A 22,839-nucleotide genomic window follows, 5' to 3' on the forward strand; every position below is an offset into this window, starting at 1 on the left:
GCTGTTCACAAAAATAACACACAGTATCAACTTTAGAAAACAAATCTTTAGACTATAACACGAATTATTTTTCTAGAGGATGCATTTGACATGCCAGCTCTCATTCACAAAAATACATTGTTACATTTGTGTTGAACTGCCCCACACAGCACACTAATGTGGGGGTGTAACACGCATACTTCTAATCAAAGCTGCTTTCAGGAGCTACTCAACTAAATAAGATTGTCTTTGCAGTCAGGGAAGCAACTACTGAACTTATGTATGAATGAAAAGAACTGTCCTCCCTGCATAACAAGAGATTATTTTGGAGACAGTTGATAAAAACCATACATCCTTTTTATTAAGTCATAAAGAGGTATCAAAATTAAAAGCAAAAATTACAAGGTAAGACTTAATAAAACTACTAGGAGTGCCAAAGGAAGTGAAAATGGGACTAGGCGCAGAGCAATATGAATTAATAAACATGGGAAGGACAAGGATGGGAAGGACAGTGAGCATGTGCCAAAGATACTAGGGGAGAGGATCTGGTGAAAAATTTGATCTTAGATAAGTGCCTAAGTAAAGAAATAATGGAATAAGATTTCTAAACCCCACTATGTGCTTAAGAGTCATCCCTGCCATTGGTGCTGTCTCTGTCATCCTCTCCTTCCTCAGACTCTTTTTCACCATCCTTGATCAACTCCAGCTGGTCATCCCCCATCCTCATTATCATCATCATCCAGTAGGCCCGCCTTCTCAGCACAGTCATCTGCACCCCCGTCAGATTCCATCTTCACATTAGTCTCATCTTTCTTCATGGAGCTGCTGCTCTGCTCCTCTTCTGACTTATCATTCCTCATCTCTACTGCATGTTTGCTCTGTTCGTTTTCAGTTTTTTCCAGGTTTTCCAGGAGAGAATCCACTTTTTGTTTTATCTGGGTCAGCTCCTTCATAATGGCCTGAAGGTCATCTCCTTTCAACTTTCCAGACTTGGAAGATCCCTGCTGTCCACTCTTAGAATTGAGGCCACTTTTGCCCCTTCGTGAGGTGTTTCCTGATACACGCTGACGTTTCGAGAGCACTACAGCCCAAGCAATAGGAGAAGGAGGCACACGTACTGAGTAACTATACATCATATCATCATAATCACCTTGATAGTCATAGTACAAGTGAAAAGAGGAGCTATACATCTCCGCTGCAGATCGTTTCACGCCTGCTTTTCCTCATTCACTTTTGGCTCTGCAGCCAGGTTAATATCTAAAACCTGGCCAGCAATCATTCTGCCATCCTCTCCTGCTCCAGCAGCCTGGGCATTTCTCTCATTAAAATATTGAATAAAGGCAAAGCCCTTACGAACAGCACAGCCCACAATTTTCCCATACTTCAAAAAGATTGCCTCCACATCAGATTTCTTGACCACAAGAGTGTTGAGATTCCCAATCAACACACGGGAGTTCATGGAGCGAGGATCTGTCTTGTTGGTAACATTGCTGGCCATTGCGTTTGTTGATAAGGTCTCTCACAAAGCTGAAAGCGGGAGCAGGGAGGAAGAAGAGATTCTATTCTGAGTCTCCTACTCCCGGGTTCTATGTGGAGAAGCCAACTGCTGCTCAAGGTCATCAACACGGCCACAACCACTCAGTCTTCGTCTCTTCACAAAAAAATCAATAGTAGGTTTTTTCCTCACCTGTATAACATCTCGTCACTCCAGATAAACACCACCACCCCTGAGCTGGACTTGACCCAAGTTCTCTGGCCACATCTCCATGGCTTCCAAGTAGATGACAGCTGGCTGGGCTATCAGGTCCCAGGATGCAATGATATTATGGAAATAGTTCCTGTGGCACCATAAGTCTACAGGATTGAGGCTGCTTCTCTCCTCTGTCTCCTTCCAAACTGGCTCTGGAACAGGGATAGGCTGTAATATATAGATGGGACCCTCAGAACCTCTACCTGAGGGGTTCAGGGGAGCCAGAGGCAGATAACACTAGGCAGGATCCTCCTTGAATTCATCCTTTATGCCTTTAACAAAGTAACCAAGCACATGCTGTAGCAATAGTCAATTTAGGCACATCCCAGAGATTCCAACTTCTCTGCCACCAACCACCAGGCATGATCTAAGCAAGTTCTTTCACCTCTTGGAGCCTTAATTTTCTCATCTACAAAATGGAATAACACGATCATCCTTGAAGGTGAGTTACATGTGATCATGGGTGTGAGCAGTTCTTTGTAAGCAATGAAGGCCCAAGCAATTGAAAGGGGTGGTGATTATGGAAACTGTCAGAGGTACATTTGTTGCTGTGGAAAACTGCAGGTACTGGACCATTTTCTCCTCTTCCTACAGGTTACTGGAATCACAACTTATAATTAATGCACAGTGATATGGCTTGACCCAGTTTCCTAAATTGGAATGTTTCAGCTAAAACTGATGAAAAATTCTTGTCTTCCAAGCAGAACTAGCTAGATAAACCCCCTCCATAGCTAGTGAGTAAATATATACAGTGAAATATGTATATATATATATATAATGCATTCACTTATTCAACAAGTATTGATTGAATGTCTACTCTGCACCATTTATTAAGCTTGGTGTTTTTCCTGACTTGTCTCCTGTAATCTCCACATGAATTCTGTGAGGTAGGCATTGTTATCCTGACGTACAACTGAGGAAACTAACAGGGATTCGATTATTGGATCAAAGCCGTACATCTAGAAAGTGGCAGACAAACAGTTAAACCCATTTCCTTGACCCAGTGAACCTGCTCTTTTGTGACACCACATGACTTCTGTAGGCCCCTCATAAAAGGGGTGCCAGGGTCATGTCTGGGCAGATGGGATTGTGTATTAGTCCATTCTCCCACTGCTATAAGGACATACCCGAGACTAGGTAATTTACAAAGGAAAGAGATTTAATTGACTCACAGTTCCACAGGGCTGGGGAGGCCTCAGGAAACTTACAATCATAGTGGAAGGTGAAGCAAACACATCCTTCTTCACATGGTGGCAGCAAGAAGTGCTGGGCAAAAAGGGGGGAAAAAACCCTTATAAAACCATCAGATCTCATGAGAACTAACTCACTATCACGAGGACAGGATAGGGGGAAAACACCCCCATGATTCAATTATTTCCACCTGGTCCCTCCCACAACACCTGGGGATTATGGGAATTACAATTCAAGATGAGGTTTGGGTAGGGACACAGTCAAACCATATCAGATTGGATGTTTAAGGAGCAAGTCAGGTGGATGACAAATTCTGGCTCATATGTGCCCCCCAGTATCTCCATCAAACATCCAACCTTCCCTGGAACCCAGCAGCTCATCCTCCCTCTGTTTCAGGCAGCTCCCTGGGTGCGCCCACTGCCCCTGGAATGCATTTACTGCTTTTCGCCCTTGCTAGGCTCACCAAGTTCATACCACTGGGTTGCTGCCTCGCCCTCAACCTTGGTTCTATCTTGTTCCTCTTCCCACCATCCCTGGCCCCTCTAGGACTGGACTGGCACTGGGGCTTCATCTTCTGAACTGGGCAGCCACGCCTCCCCTGCACCTTGACTGCTTGGCAGTCACTGGGCAGCCCAGGATGAGAGTCAGACAGATTGAGGCTCTTCTGATTGCTCCCTATTTGACTTTGAGAAAATAATTTGATTTCTCAAGCCACAGTTTCCATATCTGAGAGTAGAGAGTAATAGCTGTCTCACAGGGCTGCTGCAGGGATGAAATGAGAAAGATACTAACGTTTTTGACGTCTGGGAGTCACTCCCCAAGTGCTCTCTTCCACTTCTCCTACACTTCCAAAGAAGTATGGCAAATGGCAAATTGTGTACTATTAACCTTTTTTCTCTATGATTTATCATCTTTATTTATCTTTAATTTCGGTGAGCAGAATTAGATTCGGTGAATCTAATTCCTTTTTCAAATTCAATCCTCAGTATTTCAACATGATTTATTAAATTTTCCTTCCATATTGCTTACTGATGTTCAGCTCTTCACACGTTATAGCCACTTTTCATATAATTTGATCTAATTCTGGGTCCTTTTTGTATGATTTATATACAGTTTTCTCTTTATGACTGCACTTCAGCTGTTTTTATTACTATTGCTTTAAAGCAGGTTTTTATAAAAGGCAGATAAATCCTCCCTACCTCTCCTCCCCCAACCCCTGTCAGACTTGTTTCTTATTCTTGGCCATTTATTCTTCCAGGCATACTATTCTGTCAAGTTTCAAGAGAGGCAGTGGAGATTTAGATTAGGATTTACTGGGCTACATAGAGGATATAAAGGCTAGCACTTACTTTCAGGAATTTGTGTCTAAATCCCATGAGCCTTGAAATCTCAAGTGCTTGGCCACACACACACACACGCACACACGCACGCACAGCCAACTCTGCTGCTTTCTTGCTCTTCCAATACTTCCCCACTGACAAAGTATAGAAAGAAGGCAGTAAAAAATGACAGTCACCTGCCAGGCCTGGCTCCCGTTGAAAGTTACTGCGATTAAGCTGGAAATTTGTCTAGATTTAAAGGCGATCCCAAGAGCCCTGGAGTCCAGACTGCTCTGCCGATTCTCCATTACATTGACATTTGACTAATCCAGTGGTTCTCTAAGTCGAGTTTGCCAACTAGCAGCATTAACAGCACCTGGGAACTTGTTAGAAATACAACTTATTGGGTACCACTCAGGCCTACTGAATCAGAAATTCTGGGTATACGGCTCAGTAATCTGAGTTTTAACAAGCCTCCAGGTGATTCTGGTGCATGCTCAAATTTGAGAACCACTGGATTAAACAAGCAGAGATTTACTCAAAGGCTACCTCCACCTGGAATTACCAGACCTGGTAGTCTGGTCAGCTGCATAGAAGCAACTTGGAACGGTGCTGCAAATGTACAACAGTGCTGCAAAACCAGACACACTGCAATAGGACCACATGTGACCTATAAATGGATGTGAGGAGAACCAGTATCTTAACACTATTGTTCCCACTTGCCAGGAGAATAAAATTCTCTATTTATTTTGGTCTCCTTTAGGAATCAAAAGTAGTACGGCTTTCTCCACCTGGGTCACAAACATCCTGCACTGGGTTTATTCCAAAGTAGTTAATACATTTTGTTACTGTGAATGCAACCTCTTTAGCTGTAAATTTCCTAATTGATTATGCCTGATATTCATCCTGTATCCTGGACATTTGTGGGCAATTAGTCATTTTTCTAACCTCTTTATTTCTTGTCATTTTTTTTTTTTTTTTTTGAGGCAGAGTCTCGCTCTGTTGCCCAGGCTGGAGTGCAGTGACGTGATCTCGGCTCACTGTCAGCTCCGCCTCCTGGGTTCACGCCATTCTCCTGCCTCAGCCCCCCGAGTAGCTGGGACTACAGGCACCCACCACCACGCCTGGCTAATTTTTTGTATTTTTAGTAGAGATGGGGTTTCATTGTGTTAGCCAGGATGGTCTCGATCTCCTGACCTCGTGATCCACCCGCCTCGGCCTCCCAAAGTACTGGGATTACAGGCATGAGCTACCGTGCCTGGCCTCTTGTCATTTTTAACAGCTGATTTGTTTGTGTTTTCAGGTTGTCTTTTAGCAGTATTAGTACTTGCTAACTATTTGTGCTTACTATTTACTACATGCATGTCTGCTTCAGGGAATAGCTGGGAAAGTGGATCTTGCTTGACAAAGGATGATGGGGAAGGGCATTTTAGGGGCCAGCTTGTGCTGAAACACATTCCCACCTACCTGGCCTCAACTCAGCCTTCATGATTCACCTGGCAGGACTTCTTTCGGCCCACAGTCCTCTGGGAGGATATGTCTCCTAGTGTTTTTTTAACATACTCTTAAGGCTGTAAAAATTCACCTTTGTTCTTATCCAAGTTTTAAAATTTGTTTGCAGAGTTATGCGAACTACTCTGTAATCATTCTTTTAATTTAGCTTTAATGGTTTCATTTTTATATTTAACTCTTGGATCCATATGGAATTTATTTGCACATGAAGAATGAGGTAAGAAATCCAATTTTTCCCCCTTCAAATAACTAACCAGTTTTCTCAACACCGTTTATGGAATAACCCATCCTTGCTGATAAATTTAACGATGCCATTTTAATCAAATACTCAATTCCCATATGTGCTTGAATTCATTTTTGGACTCTCTATTTTCTCACACTGGTCTCTTAGTTTATTTCTGCCCTAAAATTATATTGTATTAAATATCTGTAGCTTTAAACAATGTTTTCATTTTGCTTTTGTTTTTGTATTTTATTGTGTGGGTTATGACAATGTTTTGATACCTGATAGTATCATAGTCATGTTCATTATTCTTATTTTTTAATTTTTTTTCTGATTCCAATTATGTCTTCATTCTACCAGATAAAATTTAGTTTAACTTACCAAATTTCAAACAAAATTCTCTTGGTAATTGGATTGGAAACACACTGAATTTAGAGATTACATTCAAAAATTGAAACTGCTCTATTGAGTACTCTTCTAAAGAAAAACAAGGGAGGTTTTCACTGACTGAAATATTTTTTCTGGCTTTTAATAGGAATTTAAAGTTTTTAGCATAGGGCCCTAACATTGATTATTAGATTTGTCACTAAATATTTTGTTTGTTTCTATTGTAAAAGGCATCTTTTCTTCTGATATGGTTTGGGTATTTGTCCCCTCCAAATCTCATGTTGAAATGTAATACCTAAGTGTTGAAGGAGGGTCCTGGTGAGAGGTAATTGTATCATGGGGGCAGATCCTCATGAATGGCTTAGCACCCACCATCCCCTTGGCGACGAGTGAGTGAGTTCTTCCTCTGAGTTCATGCGAGATCCAGTTGTTTAGAAGTGTATGGCACCTCCCCTCTCTCTTTCTTGCTTCTGCTCTCACCATGTGACACCACTGGCTCCCCTTCACCATCAGCCATGATGTAAGCTCCCTGAGGCCTGCCCAAAAGACAAGCAGATGCTGGTGCCAGGCTTCTTGTACAGCCTGCAGAACTGTGAGACAATTAAACCTCTTTTCTTTATAACCTCCCAGCTTCCGGTATTTCCTTATAGTAATGCAAGAATGGACTAACACATCTTCTGTTAAATTTTCTAACTGGTTACTAATAATGAAGGTTTGATTTTTGATATAAATTTATAACCAGGTGCTTTTTCCTTTCCAAATTTTTTACCTCTTATGTCTTTCTCATGTATGATAATAGGAGGTCTTATTTCTGACTTTAATGGGAATGCTTTTGGCTTTTTACATTAAGTTGTGATTGTTTGGGGTGGAGGATTATAAATTTTTGTAATGCTAAGTATCCACTAATATCTATTTTATTAATTTTTTTAAAAACCTGAAATGAAGATTGAGCAATAGCAAATGCATTCTTTGGCATCAGATTTTCTAGTATTGAGCCATGCTTACATTCTTGGGCTTTTTTATCTTTGTGTATCTTTCTTTTAGTGTCTTATGCTTTCTCTCTGCTGATATTTTATTTAGGATTTTTGCACTGGTTGTCATAATTGAGATCAATCTGTAAATTCTTCTTTTTTCCCTTCTTTTTTCTATTTTTCATTTGTATCCGATTTTGGTATAGTGTGGTGTAAGATTCTCCCATCTCTGGAAACAGTTTAAGAAGCACCATAGAGCTTGGTACTATGGCTCATGCCTGTGATCCCAGTACTTTGGGAGGCTTGATGGGGGTGGATCACTTGAGGTCAGGAGTTCAAGACCAGCCTGGCCAACATGGAGAAACGCTGTCCCTACTAAAAATACAAAAATTAGCAGGCTGTGAATATGGAGGCTGTGAAGTTTAAGATCAAGATGCTGGCATTGGTTTCTGGTGAGGGCTGCTGTCTGTTTCCAAGATGGTGCCTGTTGCTGTGTCCTCATATGGCAGAAGGCAGAAAGGCAAGGGGATGTCCCCTTCAAGCTCAAGCCCTTTTATAAGGATCCTAATCTCATTCATGAGGACAAAGCCCTCATGACTTAATCAATTCCCAAAGGCCACAGCTCTTGATATTATTGGTATTGGGAATTCAGTTTCTGTATGAATTTTAGAGGGCTCAAACCATAACAGGACACAAGAATTATAAAGAATCGGGGAATCACGACACATCCAGAAAAACCTACTAAAGCTGCAACAATGGACCCCAAAGAAATGGAGATCTATAAAATGACTGAAAAATAATTCAGAATAACCCTCTTAAAGAAGGTCAGGGAACTAAAAGAATATATACAGAGAAAATTAAATGAAATTTGGAAAAGAATACACAGACAAAACGAGAAATTTAACAGAGAAATTGAAACAATAAAAAATAGAAATTATAGAGATAAAAATATAATAACTGAACTGAAAATTTTAATAGACAGCTTCAACAGAAAGCTTGATTAAATAGAAGAAAGAACCAGTGAGCTTGAAGATAGGACATTTGAAATTATCCAGTCAAAGAATAAAAAAAGAATGAAGGAAGCCTCCAGGAATTATGGGATACCATCAAGAGACCCAAGAGTCACATAATAAAAGTTGCTGAAGGAGAAAAGAGAGAAAAAGAGCCAGAAAGCATATTTTAAAAAATAACAGCTGAAAACTTTCCAAATATAGGAAAAGATGCCAACATCCGGGTACAGGAAGCACAGAGATCTCCAGTTAAATCCAACCCAGAAAGGAGTTCACCGAGAAATATAATAACCAAACTATCAAAAATCAAAGACAAAGAAAAATTTCTGATAGCTGGGTTTTGACTCAGTTGATATATACTGTTCAAATAGCCAGTTAAACATAGAGTAAATAGTCATAGAAAAACAAAATGGTTCCTCCTCTCCTAGTAAATACAGTTTATCTGCAGAATGAAGATAAGGGCTTCTACATCTAAGGCAGGATCTTTACCTTGACACTATTGACATCTGGGACTGAATAATTCTTTGTTGTGGAGCACTGTCTGTCCTGTGCATTGCAGGATGTCTAGCAGCATCCCTGTCCTCTATCCACCAGATGCCAGTAGCACCCTCCATACCTCCAGTTGTGACAACCAAGAATGTCTCCAGACATTGCCAAATGTCTTCCCTTGTTGAGAAGCATTGACCTAGAAGAAACACTCCACACCTTTCTCCTAGGCTTCCCACTCACCTATTCCCATCAGTTCCCTTCAAATAGAAGTTTCAGAGTGAGATGTGTGGCAGAAGTGCTGCTTTGTAACAGTGGAAAAAGCCTCTGCTTTGACTTCTAGAAGCTTCTATCTCTGATGATACCTTTCAAATTTATGGTAAAACTTATAATCCTTTATTTAGTTGAATGCTACCAATTTATTCCTTGCTGGTGCGTCTTCTATTTCAGTTTTTTTATTAATTTTATGGAGAGGGAATTTATGTGTTCCTCTGTACTCCACCATCTTTCCACACCTGTCTCCTCTCTTGGTCCCAGCTCCGAGTTCTTTTCACTGCATGTCTGACAGAGAAATGTCAGGTTACAGTAAAATTATAATTAAATCTATAGTCAGCTCTTATCAGATGGCATTAAACAGAGGAACCTGGAATAAAGTACAATGTTCTCTAAAGGGAGAAATATTTTTACATGAATATTTTGGTATTTGTTAATGTACTGGAGTTAATAGAGAGGTGTAGGAGGTGCTGAATAGACATCCAATTTGTAGTGATGATTGCCAAATTAAGATTAGCACAGAAACCTGTCTGGAGTGGGAGGTAAAGTCTGCTGTTCCAAAGAAGAGGTTTTAAAGGTGTAGGTGGGGAGAGTGAGAAAAAGGGAACGTAAATGCTCTTGTGACAGGAATGAGAAAAGAGCCTGCAGGTCTCCTGAGAGCCAGGAGTATTAATTTAGAAGTAGGTGTGACAGCCAGCCCAGAGATGACCAGCAATGGCCATTCCTTAATCCTGACCTTGTTGACATCCTTTAAAAGCATCAGATAACTTACAGCTTGCAAAGAAATTTCATGTATTTAGCATTTTAAGTAATATGGGTAAATGCATGTGATGGCCTAATAAAAGGATTTGTAATGGTATCCCTAAATAGATAAGGGCATAATTATGATTAGCCAAAGACAATCACTGGGAAGAGGGACTTAGCTGAAAGCTGCTAACATTCAACATTCCCTGTGCCAGAAGACTTAAGTGCTTCAGTCTTGAAGGTGGGAGAAATCTGGCTGGCAAATGACAGCATCCACTACAGTCTACCCCTTGTGCCACTCAGACCCACTTGTTTTGTAGAAGTCTTGAGAGCAGGTCCTTCAGGATTCTGGTCGGCCTCTTTTCCTGGGGGAAAGGTACAAAAATAAAGTAATTGGATGGACTATAGGTTTGCCATTGCCACTGGTCTCAAGATCATGACTGGTCCTTATTATCTTCTTTCTCTATTATGCATTATGAGAAGTCCCCTCACTCTTGGTGAGCACTTCTGATCTAGGTATTTTGCCTTTTGTGGGTTACCTGTGGTCTAAACCCCAAGTCATTATGTCTTTCTCAAGCTGTGGCAGCAATACTTGACCATTTCTCATGAAGATTGTGCAGGGGAGTACTAAGAGAAGCCCCAGTGGATCACTTTGGTCTCAAACACATTTTTCTCTGCTCCCCTTTGGATGACAGCAGCCTTATTTTTGCCTAATCAAAGTCAATTACCACAGCTAGAATGGTGACTCCTTTCTTTTTCTGTCTGCACAAATTACCCACAGTGACCATGCAGCAGCCATAATATGCAATTTAATGGGACTTGTAGAATCCTTGATGGAATCATTTCCCCAACCTGAGGTCAAGACCTCTAGACTCACAGACTCCAAACTTGTGGGAACAGGATGCAGACATTCCCTAACTGGGAGTAATGTAAGTAGGACCACGCCTCCCTCCACCCCTTAGTTCCCAGACCCACATAACAAGGAACCACTAAAATCCTCTGAGTACAGAAATGGCAACTGCACTGCAGTAATGTTGAGGATAGGCCATAAGGAATGTATTTGAAGCAGGAAGACCAGTGAGGAAGCTGTTAGAATTGTCCAGGCAGGAAATTATGTGGGCCTAATAATGGAATATTATTAGAGCCTGACATTTTCTTCAGCAGGAAAGCAAGCTCTTGGCATCCAATTAGTGTTTCTGGGTACATCAGGAGGCATACTGTAGGTTAGAAAAGACATTTTTTAAGCTTTCCCCGCACTCATATAAGCAAAACTATTACAGGACCATTCCAAAAATAACTGAGCCAAACTGGTGAGCTGCAGCTTGGCTGTACGTCAGCTTGATCAGCAGAGACGCAGAAATATTGTCACTCCAAAAAAGACAGACAGGTAGATTCTCTGTATCAGCCCCACTCAGAGTGGGGCCAGGGATGCTGCCCCCAGCCCTTGTTCTCTGTTTATTCCTCTATCCCAGAACGTTTATTACCATCTACCTGGAATTCAAGGTATTTACCTGTGTAATTATCACCTGCTCTAGACCCTGTGATTCCATAGAGCAAGAAGGTTGTCCTATACTATTCTCCACCCTGACCATGCCTATTACAGCCCCTGGTCCAGAGATCAAGCTCAGGAACTGTTGAATGGAATTTAAAAATCTCGCAAGTGAGATCACGAAACTGCTCTCAGTAACCAGTAATAACAACAATAATCACCATAATAGGTAACACTTACTAGACCCTTCCTATGGGCCAGGCACACTGCTAAGGGATTTTGATGCATTCTCTTAGTTAGTTCTTCTAAAAACACTATGAGATAGGTGTTACGATCATCTCCATTTTACACAGAAAGAAACTGTAGCACACAGAGTTTAGTAACTTGCCCAAAGCCACCCTGTTACTAAGTGGTCGTCCCATTTGTCAAAAAAAAAAAAAAAAAAAAAAAAAGACTTAGGAGGGTGCTACCACTATGGCCCTGCAAATGTGATACCAATTTCAGCAAGATTCCAGACCTATCTGTGAGATTAATAGCTACTAGGCACTTTCGGTGATTACTAGGAACCAGAGCATGTTCGTCAAGAACAAGCCATGCTAGGTTAACCTCGTTTCTCTTCCCGTTATTCATTCCACCTCGGCATCCCTGAAAACACCCTTCATCAATGGCCATGTATTCCAAATCCTGCCCCACGCCCCCAACCCTGCTGCACAACCTCCAGCCATATGCTCCTTTGAGAGTTTCACACATCCCTTTTACGTAGGCATTTATTTTCAAGGAATCAAAGGTGTCATTGCAGTTTCTCTGTCATTCCTCCTCCACAGCTGCTGCCCTGTCCCTGCACAGCTTCCAACAGTTCAGCCTTGGGTAGACTGCACTTGGAAAGAGGAAACCCAGCTGTCTGGGATCACGTGCACAGCAATATCGACTGGAGCCCCAGGACCAGAACAGCCTCACCCCACCCTCCTCACCCTGTGCCCAGCCTCTAGGTTTCTTGGCTTGCCCATTAGAAGGACAAGTTTGCTCACGATGGCCTGGGCTTTAACAAGAAGGAGTTGGAACTCCAACCCTACTGCTGGCCATGTGATTTAGCCATCACCTCAATCTCTCACTTCTCTCAGGAGTGAAAAGGTTGCTTCAGGGAGGTAGCAATAAAGTACAAACATGGATATAAGGAAGCCCTACAGCTCAACAGCCAAAAACCAAATAACCTGATTTAAAAAACGGGCAGAGGACTTGAATAGACATTTCTCCAAAGAAGACATACAAATGACCAACAGGTGTATGAAATCACCTAATTATCGCTAATCATCAGGAAAATGCAAATCAACACCACAGTAAGACATCATCTCACACCCATTAGAACAGTCATTATCAAATAATTAGTGATCAAATAATGAATAATTAGAAAATAATGAGTGTTGTTGAGAATGTAGAGAAATTTGAATCCCTGTGCGCTGTTGGTGGGAATGTAAATTGGTAGGGCCGTGGTGGTAAACAGTATGGCGGTCCCTCAAAGAGTTGAAAATAGAACTACCATATGATCCAGCAATACTACTTCCGAGTATTTATTTAAAGAATTGAAAACAGGATCTTGAAAGAGCTATTTGCACTCCCATGTTCACTGCAGCATTATTCACTATAACCAAGAGGTGGAAACTACCTAAATGTTCATCAAGGGATAAATAAACAAAATGTGGTATATACATACAATGGAATGTTATTCAGTCTTAAAAGAAGGAAATCCTGCCTTGCGACAAGGTGGATGAAACTGGAGGAATTATGCTAAATGAATCAAGTCAGTTACAGAAAGATAATACTGCAGGATTCCACTTATATGAGGTCTCTAAAGTAGGCAAACACATAGAAGTAGAAAGTAGAATCGTGACTGCCAAAGGGGAAGCAGAATGGGAGTTGTTGCTCCGTGAGTGCAGAGTTTAGTTATGCAAGAAAAAAAAGTTCTAGAGACCAGGCATGGTGGCTCATGCCTGTAATCCCAACACTTTGGGAGTCTGAGGCGGGAGGATTGCTTGAGCCCAAGAGTTTGAGACCAGCCTGGACAATATAGTGAGAGCTTGTCTCTACAAAACAAAACAGGCCAGGCATGATGGTTCACGCCTGTAATCCCAGCACTTTGGGAGGCTGAGGTGGGTGGATCATTTGAGGTCAGGAGGTTGAGACCAGCCTGGCCAACATGGTGAAACCCCGCCTCTACTAAAAATACAAAAATTAGCCAGGTGTGGTGGCGCATGCCTGTAATCCCAGCTACTTGGGAAGCTGAAGCACGAGAATCACTTGAACCTGGAAGGTGGAGTTTGCAGTGAGCCTAGATTGGGCCTTGCACTCCAGCCTGGGCAAGAGAGCAAGGCTCTGTCTCAAAAAAAATAATAATTATTTAAAAAAAGAAAAAGTTCTAGAGATCTGCTATATAACATTGTGCTTATAGTTAACTACACTGTACACTTAAACATTTGAGGGCAGATTTCATGTTATGTCTTTGCCACATTTTTTACAGGAAAAAATGTGAAACGAATCCAGAATAAGCATCATCTGTTCCTAACCACATCACTTTTAGACTTAATTGAAAGGCAGGGGGAAGGACAGCATGTAATCCAGAGCCATTTCACTCTGTCCCTCAAAATTTATCTTGACCAGGGTGGCAGCTATATGGGCACGTGTGTGTGTAAGAATTGGGGTTTATACAGAGAACAAATTCATAAACTGTGTACAGCTTATAACGTTTATACATTAGTGCAATTTCTGTGTAATGGTATACTAAAATAAAAATGGAAACTAAAGGGTAAAAAAACAACTCAATGCTTGAAGAAACTTGATTGACAAGATGAGGAGTTTAGACTATCTCTTGTGATCAGTGAATGTCATGGAATATTCTGAGCAGGGGAGGGTCTCACTAGGAGCTGTGCTTTTTCTGGAAGCTTCTTGAAGTTTTTGGCCTTCTGTGCGGGCCATGGAGTGGTGCCCTCACTCTCCCACTGCCCTAAGCCCCCTGAGGGTGGGATTCCTGCCTGCTTTATTGCAGCCCCCACTTCAGTGCCTAGCGTAGTCACTGGCACCTAGCTGGCTGACTAATTAAGGGTGGGGACACCCTAATCGCTTCTGGGAAATCAGTGGAGAAGGCAGGCTGGTGCTCAAGGCCAGCCCACTCAAGTCAACCAGCATCAATAGGGCACCTGCTGTATGCAGAGTCATGAAATGGAGCCTAGAGAAGCTGCTTCGACAACAGAAATGTTCCCAAATTTCCCTGCCCCAAAATAAGGGCCCTCTGTCTAGGTGGATTTTCTTAGAAGCTCTGGCTGATGGTTTTCAATTTTGCATCCCACCCAAGGAGACTCTTTGATGTTATAGGACTTGCCTAAAGATGCAGCTTGCAGACTGCAGCTCAAGCAGGTTCCAAATGAAGCTTAATGAAGACACTTTTGGGGTTAAAACAATCTCTTGTTGCCATGGCAACACTGCAGGTCATTAAAGAGAAGGCATTTAGGGCTGGCTGGGCTCCCGCAGGTCCTAGGGCTGGTGGGAATCACAGTCCGTGGGGCAGGGGGAAGGGGGACCAGAGAGAAGACTAGTCAGAGAGGCAGAGGTTGCCAAAGTGCCCCATCCTCCTGCTAGGATGCAGAATGGAAGGGACTAAATATACGTGGCACACGCACACGGAATAATCCACCTCTCAGGACTGGTGATGTTTGCAGAGGGGTTGAGAAAAACTCTCCTTACTCAGGGCTGATTCAGGAGGCTCCCTTAGCAGGCGGGCCCCCACATCTGGACACTGCAGAATATCTGGAACTGCAACCAAAGAACAGGGAATGGGAAGCTGGAATATACACTCTCCTGGGTAGGTACCCCATCCTAGAGGGAGCTGAGGAAAGAGGGAAAAAAAAGTGATAGAGAGAGGAAAGGATAATGGGAGGTCTTAAGACAATGAACACAGCCCTCTCTGCCTGGAGCCCCCAGGTAAATGCAGGGGAATCACAGGCCTGTCTGGCTTCTTTAGACTTTGTTGACCTCAAAACAGTCACCAGCATTATGAGCAGAGTCAAAGAGAAATTTTGAACCCAGCTCAGAGGCAAAAGGTTTCCCAAGACATTTCAGCATCATTCACCACCCCTGCCCAATTCAGGGCCTTTCCCGTCACCCTAACAACCTACATCTCATAATAATCAGCAGGACTCTTTATCAGGAGGAATGAACAAAGTCAGCCTGCAAAGGTAATTTACCCCCAGTTCAGAAGGATTTGTCGTCTGGGTTCTTCTAGAAAATCAGGCATGCTGCTGAGAGTCCCAGCTCCAGGCAGTCAGAACCAAAGGCTCCTGAACTTGGCACAAGGGACTCTGCTAGAGGACAGGTGCCCATTGAGCAGACACATCAATAGATAAGGAAAACTCCAATGCTCTATAGCCCCTAATAACACAAATGGGGAGGCTGAAGAATTTCAGCTCTAACTGCAGTTAATCACAAAGGGAACTACAGGATATTCTGCAATGAGAGGTTCTACAGGATGTCATCAAGAATGTGAGCTATCACAGAATGGTAGATGTACAATCCCATGACACAGAAGGGCACAGGAATGCAGGCCATAGCTGCTAGACAGGTTTGAAAGAGCCACTGCATGTGTTAGCCTCAAGCTGAGCACCCAATACAGCTCCCTGCAATGCTGTGAGTGGCCCTGCCCCATCATGGGCTTCTGCAGCAAAATAGACCTGCTTCAGGGCTAGAGGTTAGGGCCACAGATAGTGGCCTGGTGGGTGGATGGCCACAAAACTCCAGAGGTCACCAGCTAAAGGTGTCCAGAGTCAGGCTTGGACATGGAGCACACGAAGAGGAAGAAGGGGCTGATCTGCTACGCCTGGTCATAGAGGGCATCTAAGTAACTCTAGGCAGAATGTCTGGGGGGTGAGGGTGCAGACACGGGGGACACCAGGCCACAGGCGCACTCAATGCAGCTGGTTCTGGAGGTAAATGGGGGCCAAAGCAGCCCCCAGGGGAGAGAGGACTGAGGTCTGGGGGAGGGTCCAGGGCCCAGACGTGGAGGCTGTAGTTGAGGGCAGGGAAACCAAGAGAGAGGCTTAGAGTTTGAGGGCCTCAGGGCTTTGGCTGTAAGTTTTCGGGAATCACCCAGCTGTTTTTTAGATGGGGAAACAGAGACCCTGAGATCACACAAAGAGCCCCTTCTAACCCCAGATCAAGTCCAAAGTCCAAGGTTCCAATGGACAGGAGCCTTCAGAACGTCCACGAGGCCCCTGCAAAGTGTGGGGCTGGGGTGCCTTGCCATCTTGCAACAAACAGCAGAACTCAAGCATACCCCACTTTTACCCCAGGCTCTCAGGACCCTGGGAGTGTTCCAACAGCAGGAGATTGCCCTCCAAGGACAGGGTGCATTTTGCTAGTGAGGCTTATGCAGATTTAAAGCATGAAATACAAGAGAGATGAGGCTGTGCCACAGACCATCCTTCTTCTCTGCCCTTCCTTATCAGAACACAGCCTCTCCTCTAAATAACTTTGAGAAAAGTAGCTCAAGACTAGTGTTTTAAAGGGGCCCAAATTGTTAGCATGATGGTAATGACCACATGCCCAGTCCAGCCCTGCTCACACACCTTGTTCCTGCAGCACCGCAGTCGTTGAGTCACAAATATCCCACAGAGAGGGTTGGCCTGGAGCAAGAGCACCGTGCCTTGACTTGGGAGGCCTGGGATGGTGTCTTGGCTTCTTCATAAATGGCCCCTGAGGACTCCTTCACAAAAGGGTGTTCCAGTGTAATAGGGTGCCTGGTTGGAGTTTTCTTGTCACTCCGAAATGTCAACTAAAAGAGACATTTGAGAACAAAAGGTGGCACCTACCCCACATTGGAAGTCCAGAGCACTACCAGCAATGGGGTCAGCCATTGGGTAAGAGGGTCAATTTAGAGATGCCATTTTGGAGACTAAGTCCTATAATTCCCCCTACCTTGCCCGCTGGAGGACAGGACATGGGGACAGGCACTATTCAGGAAACAGTATATTTGTGAGGAGAGAGACTTTCATCCTCCTCTTCCCTGTGGGGGTGGGAAACAGGGTGTCTCTCCCAAGAAAACATTTAAATCTGCGGGAGTGCTTTCCAAATGAAAAGATTAGATTTGTTTCCCTGGTTAGGTATCTGCTTGGTCTCCAGACTTTCATCTACCCCTGTATGACCAGAGCTGGGAGGAACTCTCTGGAAAAAGGGATGCCATGGGGACCACAGCCAGGAAGACAGAAGGTCAAGGTCACCAGCTCCGACCACCAGTCTCTAAGAGGGTAGAAAATGGATCCTACCTAGCTGTAGTTGGTGGCTTGGCAGTGCTGGCCAGGAAAGAATCGACTGCAATCAGGGTGTGAGGAAAACCTGTCCTCCTCTCTCTCCTCCTGTATCTACTCCAGAGAAAGAGTGCCAGGATGGGGAGAGGAGGGGGCAGTAAGAGCAAACCATGCCCCTGCCCCTCACCCCAATCCAGCTGCCAGACTCCAACCTAAACAATGAGTGCTCCCAATCTCACCTGCTCTGAGGAGAAAGAGGAGAAAAGCTTTAAATAGAAGTGAGATCAATATTTAAAAATGACCAGGACTGACTACTTCAGAATTGCAAGTGACTGGACTTTCCGGAAGTAGGCTGTACCATTATTAGGGCAGCTGCCACCCAGAGAAACAGCACAACAACAGTCAGGGTAGTTGTGGGGAATGGGGCAGGGGACAGAACAACTCATTTCATGTTCATATCCTAATAAGTTGCAACTGCTTAATAAACCACTTATGCTAACACCAAGTTGTTGGCTCAGTTTTCTAAAACCTGGAAGCAGGAAGGTGAGGCTCACGCTCAGGGACCCCAGATGTGACCAGAGATGAGGCTGCAGAGCAGAGCAGGGAAAGGTCCTGCTGCTAAGGCCAGCTGGAGTCACACTGGGGAGGGACAGGAATGCCAGGCGGAGGGCCTAGATTTGAGTCCAGGCAATGGAGAGGGAGGGAGAGGAACTGGGTGCCTACAGATTGAAGGGGCATTCTCACTGTGGAAGTTCATTCCCAAGGGTTGCCTGACCACCTGCATGTGCCCCAGGGATTGGGCCCCACTGTGTAGGATTCAGGCAGAACGATCTGGAGACAGTGGGCCATCCACACATCCTAACACCTTTGGTGCAGCCACCAGCCCTTGGCCAGTCACCTCCTCTGAGTTCACACAATCCCAGAGTTTCTGTCTTCCCACAGTGGGCATCACACTCTATGGTGCTTGCTGTTATACTTATGAGACATCTCTCATCCCAAACTGTGAAAGTCTCAGTGGCAGGGAGGGAGGGTTCTTATCATTTTTCTCTCCCAGCACCAGCAAGGACCCTGATTACAGTAGCTGTTCAGTGAATGTTTCTTGAATGAATGGCTGGATAGGTAATAGAATGACTGAACAAACAGATGAATGAATGAATGAGTGGACGGATGAATTAACCCTTTAGAATATAAACATTATTTTACTCTATCATATTCCTACCATACAAATGTGTCCAGGCTCTCAACTGAGGCCTGGAAGAATAGGAGACATCTTTGTATGAAATATCTGTGATCTTTAGTATATGACTGAGCTAATGACAGGCCTGACTAAAGTAAACTGTGCCCTCCAGAATATCACAAAATCAAAGCTTCAAGTGTCCACCCTCTAGTGTCCAATTGCTAGACTGCACCACTGCTTTTTAACTTTTATAAGCACAGCTGTTTTCCAGAAAGATGATGCAGGGCTTTCTGAATTAGGGACACAAGGGATTTGCTTGGAGTCATTCCACTTTTCTGTCCCTGGAGGAAAAGACATTGATTTGCACGTCCTATGTCCCCAGCAAGGAGCTTGTGTGGCATCCCAGCTATCTTCAGGGTGACTGTTCTACCAAGGCATACACATTTGCAAAGTAGAGCCTTATGATTATTTTCTAAAACTTCATAAAGAAAAGTTGATTGGATTCAAAATTCTTTCACAATATCCAAAGAAATGTCAACATTGCAAGTGCCAAAGAAAGAAAAGGAAGGGCCATCTGATCCCCCAAGCATAATTTCAAATGATGAACATTGTTCTTAATTTTTTATCATTTACTGGGGTGGGAAAATTTCGAGTCAGTATGTATTGAATTTAAAAATCATAATCAGGGATTGCATAGAGCCATTTCAGTTATAAAATCTGATTTTTTTTAAAAAAGGTCGATGCAAACTCAAGTTTCTCATTAAGAAATTTGATAATTTTTATTTATAAGTTTCATATAATTTAATATTTAGTATTTTTTGTGATATTTTCTATTATTTCACTCATCCTAATTATATATTATAGAGAAAATATAACGAATTTATTCACCTAGCCCCTTAAATGTTCCAGAATTCCCTCCAGTTTACCTTTACGTGCAAGGCAAATGTTTTCTGTGTGTGCCATGATAGCAAAGAATGTTGGAAAGCACTTGGATAGAGGTTGCCTATTTTAACTTAGAACTGCTAAAATTCTTTAAAATCATTGTTAAAAGTATAAAATTCTGGCATAGGCTTAGATTTTAATAACTCAAAGCTCATTTAACTGAAAAAAAATAAGAGGTCAGGCTCTTTAGAAGCTATAAAACTTGGCTGCCACGATTAATGTATGGCAGATTATGTTTTCCAAGGACGACTGCAACAACATCTCCCCTCCCACATGGTCTTCTTACTCTGTGATTTTGGCATCCCTCCCATAATAAAATGGGGTCTGTGTTTTCTTTCTCTTAAATCTGGATTTGTGACAAAAATGGAAGATGTGCTCTTTGACTTCCAAAGCTACGTGATAGAAAGTAATACATATTCTTGCTGGTATTCCAGGTACACTGGTTTTTTGGAACTCAGCCACCATGCTGTGAGGAAGCCTAAGCAGCCCCATGAGGAAGCCATGTTAAATGTTCCAGCCAACAGTCCCAGCTGAATTTCCAGCTGATGGCCAGCACCAACTTGTCAACCATGTGAATGAGACATCTTGAAAATTCATCCTTTAGTCCCAGGTTGAGCCACCCCAGCTGACACTGCACAGAGTAGAGACAAGCTATTCCCAAGCCCTACCGAAATTTCAGCTTTGTGAACAAAATAAATGAGTATTGGCATTTAATCCACTAAATTTTACGATAGTTAGTTACACAGAAACAGATAGCGAGAACAATGAAGAAACAAAACTCAGCTAAAATAGGTCAGAGAAGGATAAATTAGCACTACTTATGAAAAGCTCTCAAAAATATACATGCCCTTATACCCAACTATTCCACTTTTGGGAATTGAATCCTAAAGAATAAATTAAAGATATGTGTCCAAGATTTCCCTACAAAAGTATTCTTCAAAACAGCAAAAAGCTGAAAAACAACCTAAATGTTCAATAGAGAATTGAGTAATTCAATTGTGGTACACCTAATTCTGTTGGTCTAAAACCTGACGATCAGAATCACTTGAGGATCTTTCTAAAGAAAAGGAAAAAGAATAGTCCCTCCCTGAGTTACTTTATTGATGAATATTAAGACTGTTTCCAGTTTGGGGCTATTACAGTCTTGTAATGCATTATACTTCTATTCTTAAGTACTGTTGCTTTTATTCTCATTCCTAGAAGTGGGCTAGCTGCATCAAAGGTAGGCACAACTTCAATTGTAATAATTTTCCACTAAATCTGTAGCAACTTATATTCAATTCATACGACTTCCCATTTCTCCACACCCTCGCCAACCCTGAGTGTGACTGACTTCTTAGATTTTATCAATGAGATGTAAAAACAATGGCTTTGTCTTAATCTGCACTTCCCTGATTACTGGTAGAGTTGAGCAAAAGTTTATTTTTCACTTACGTTTCCTCTTCTAGGAATTGCCTCTTTATATCCTTTATCCATTTTTTTTCCTTCTGGGCTGTTTGTCTTTCTCTTACCAATTTGGAGGAGTTTGATCATTAGGGATATTGCCCTTTGTCAGTCATATGGGTTTTAGGTATTTCCTCTCAGGCCTGTGTTGGCCAATATGGCGGCCACCAACCACCTGTGGCTAGACACATCTAAACTAACTTAAATTAAATGAAATCTAAAATTCTTTTCCTCAGTCACACTAGCTTCACTGCAAGTAACCAGTAGCTACATATGGCTAATGGCTACTGTACTGGATAGTGCAGAATAGAAAAGTTATACTCCAACTACCGTTCGTCTTTCTTCTGTGTTTATGTTACCTTTGGCCATACCTAATTTGAAATTTTTATATAATTAAATCTGATAATCTTTTCTGTATGACTACTAGGTATGTCTTTCTGCATTAAGAAGGCCAACCCTGGCTGGGTGCAGAGACTTGCACCTGTAATCACAACACTTTGGGAAGACGAAGTAGGAGGATTGTTTGAGTCCAGGAGTTTGAGATCAGCCTGGGCAACATAGGGAGATCCCTATCTCTACAAAAAAAAAAAAAAAATTAATTAGCCAAATGTAGTGGCACACACCTGTAGTCCCAGCTACCCTGAAGGCTGAGGCAGGAAACTCAGTTGAGCCCAGGAATTTGAGGCTGCGGTGAGCTATGATCGCACTACTGAACTCCAGCCTGGGCAACAGACCAAGACTCTATTTCTAAAAAAAAAAAAAAGCCAAGCTATCCCAAGATTATTTCTTAAGGCTTCTAGTTTTTACTTCTAATATTTTTACATTACTTTTTTATTTAGATCTTTAATCCAGAAAGAATTAATATTTGCATATGGTAAGGCTGTACATCTAGCTTTATTTTCTTCCAGATGTATAGCATGTGTATTTGTTAAATAACTCATTCTTTTAGTTATGTAGTTTGTATTTAATGTTCAGATGGGTAATGTCTGTGTAATCAAACTGATTTTTTTTAATGAATTGTGCTTTGCTCTTATGCTTAGACAGTTCTGCCCCACTGTTGGTCAGGTGAGCACTCAGTTGCATTTTCATCCAGGTACTGACTGCCAATGTTCCTTCTGCAATTAAAGATGGGGGAACTGAAGCCAGAAGTTGAAGAGCAGCCTGGGTAACATAGCAAGATCTTGTCTCTAAAACAAACAAACAAAAATGATGGGGAAACTGAGTCCTGGGAATGGTAAGATGGCAAGAACAAAGGGACAAGCCTATGGTAATGAGATGCATTTTGAGGGCAGCCAACTTCCAGGCTGGAGGATCTCCCAGTATCCACAGCACTATATCCATTTCCTGTACATCTGCTGTGTAGCTCCTGTACCTGGCTCGGTACCTGGATCAGCTACAGAAACACACAGATGATTTGGTCTTAGACTTGAAGCCCCAGTTTCCTCACCAGCACCCCTTTTCACAGGCTGCAAAGCCTCCACCCTGACTAGTGCCCAGGCATTCTCCATGGCCATCCTGTGTGCTCAGCCTCTGCAAATACAGCCAGTCTGGATACAAAACAAACATGTGGTTAGCATAAGGAAACGACGGAGCTGATTCAGATGAAAGATCCAGTGAAAAGGCCTCCCTGAGAGGGAGGATAGACTACATAAT

General features: G+C 42.7%; 1 pseudogene; it reads right to left on the reverse strand.

The window, feature by feature from the left end:
* Positions 1 to 229: 229 nt before the first annotated feature.
* On the reverse strand, positions 230 to 1,548 carry LOC129482173 (heterogeneous nuclear ribonucleoproteins C1/C2-like; annotated as a pseudogene).
* Between the last annotated feature and the right edge of the window lie 21,291 nt (positions 1,549 to 22,839).

This window comes from Symphalangus syndactylus, chromosome 5, assembly GCF_028878055.3.
Source record: "Symphalangus syndactylus isolate Jambi chromosome 5, NHGRI_mSymSyn1-v2.1_pri, whole genome shotgun sequence".
Classification (NCBI taxonomy): Eukaryota; Metazoa; Chordata; class Mammalia; order Primates; family Hylobatidae; genus Symphalangus; species Symphalangus syndactylus.